The sequence below is a fragment of the Amphimedon queenslandica genome, unplaced genomic scaffold (genome assembly GCF_000090795.2).
Source record: "Amphimedon queenslandica unplaced genomic scaffold, v1.1 AMPQUscaffold_13419, whole genome shotgun sequence".
In the NCBI taxonomy this organism is placed as follows: domain Eukaryota; kingdom Metazoa; phylum Porifera; class Demospongiae; order Haplosclerida; family Niphatidae; genus Amphimedon; species Amphimedon queenslandica.
The window spans coordinates 1-2,296 of NW_003546345.1; the positions used below are offsets into that span (position 1 = coordinate 1).

Below are 2,296 nucleotides of genomic sequence, written 5' to 3' on the forward strand. Positions count from 1 at the left end.
CAAAGAGTACCTTTTTATGCTAAGGATGATATTTATGCTTAACTTCCATTCTATGCTTCATTATGATTTCACTCTTGGGGTTTGTTAATTCTTTTTTTTTTTGTGTAGATCATTTAATCAAACAATAGTAACTACCATAGATGCATGTATATGTACATAAGTAGGACATTGATCATCAATATTTTGACCAATACCATTGCCTCTATGGATCCTCTGAAATCTGAATAAGATTATATTGAACTCTCTCCTGGTTTATTGCCAGAGGTATAGACAATTCGTTATTATTCATAGTAATTGTAATATTGTAAGGATATCAAATATTGTTGAGTGTGTAGATAGTTTAATACATCTGGACTTAACTATGATTTTGATTGTATTCTCTCTTTTCTTAGTCTCATCCTCAGTTTTATGATTTTGGAACTACTGAAGTATTGATCAGTTGAACGGAAGAGAGGAGGAGATGCGAATGAGGATCACATGATATGATTGATTATTATTGTGAATAATGCATGATTTCACTAATTTCAGTTTTAAATTTGAAAAAATTTCTACCAAAAATAATATAAACAAGCAATGTAAACACAGGCTAGTACAAGTGAAAAAACTCTATTACCAATCACATCAACTTTTGAATTCATCGTAACTCCACTGTTATAATAGGCTGAGCCTATATGTAGGTTTGAGGTTGATTTTTCAGAATCGCAGGCAAACTTATAGTTTTCATGTGCTTATAACACTTCTATTTTACATTGTACAACTTCATAAATGTCTTAAATGAGCTCTCCTTCAGTAAAAATTCTCTGCGTACCTTTAAAGTGAACTGTAGTGTACCAAATTAAATGTTCTGCAAAATTCTTGAGACTTTTTCTTGTAGCATCTTCTATGCCAGGGATATTCTTTTGCACTAGACAACAGCTCAAGTTAACTTTCACATCATTCCTTGGAGCGTGAGTGAAGGACTATGTTCAGTTGTTTAATAATAAATTCATTTACAAAACTCAACTGTTAATGTATGTGTTAACACACTTATTGACATAGTTAAGCGAAAGGAGGTCAAGAGTTGAGAATTTGTAGATAATGAGTGTTCGAAAACGTAGCATAACAGACTGAGACTAAGAAGACTTAGTTTGACAAAGCAGACTTAAGCCCCGTTTACACAATGCCCTTAAAGCGGTTTGAAACGGGTTTACCAATAAATCAGTTTACGTGTGGATAATTTCTGTGCGGTTTGAATCCGACTTATCTAAACAACCAAAGGAGGTAGTTTGAGATAATCAAACTGGTTTAAGTACTGAAGCAGCTGTGTTACGTATGCAATGTAGCATTGTAAAACAATTCAACCACAGTTACGTGTGGACACAATTAAGCTGGTTTCTGAACCGCTTTGATCCAAACTGGTTTGTAGTGTAAATGGGGCTTTTGTTTGACTAAGCAGACTGATAAAATTACAATTGGGTTATTCCTTAAGTAGTATAGAGCATGAGGTTATTAAGGCAAAGTTTTGAATTTATTATTAAGGTAAATTAACACTACCAACTACAGAGGTGCTTTCCATATATATCTTCATCTTATCTTATAAACTAGTTAACTGGGCATGATATCACGGCAGCTTAAAATTAGTTTGCCATTTTGAAACTTATTGTGCATGCTCAGAGTGACCATAGTGACTGACTGACTGCATTGGGTGAATATTCGCTCCATTCTTCTCTTACTCTGCATACTTGTTCAGCAGTGTGCAGACTAAGTTATTATTAGTTCTTTTAACAGCTAATAGGCTAATAATTTTGAAGTAATTGTAGCAAAGTAGTCTTTTTTATCGTAGAGCAAATTATAATCTTACAAAACTCTCAGAGCGAAATATAGTTTCACAGCTGCTGAGTTTTAACATGTTTAGGTATCTGTACCTAAGTGAAACCATTAGAGTTCTGTGTATTCTGATGTACTTCTGATATAGGATATTATTGAGATAAGTCTGTTACAATGATACGCAATAGTTTACTTGTACCTCCTGCATATATGTAGTAGGTGCTATGGTATTTATATGTTGTTTTAATGTTAATTGTTGTTGTGCTATTAGGTGTAAAAGAAGGAAGTAGAAAAAGGAAAATTCACTTGTCTGGGGATAAATCCAAAGGAAGTTCTCCAAGATTTGTGATAATGGAAAAGAAATGGAAAGTTCGTTATTTATGAAAAGAGTCCTATGGTAGAGCCTACTACATGATGGAGTGTAACAGTGTCAAAAGCAGAGCTAAAGTCCATTTGCATTTACCTGAGCCCAGGAAGTGATTAGAAACCC

At 33.6% G+C, this 2,296-nt stretch overlaps 1 long non-coding RNA gene across 1 annotated transcript; it reads left to right on the forward strand.

The window, feature by feature from the left end:
• Positions 1–72: 72 nt before the first annotated feature.
• LOC109581793 (uncharacterized) lies at positions 73–570 on the forward strand. Its single transcript, XR_002184774.1, has 2 exons — positions 73–264; positions 393–570. It is a non-coding gene; the product is annotated as an uncharacterized LOC109581793 (long non-coding RNA).
• Positions 571–2,296: the final 1,726 nt, after the last annotated feature.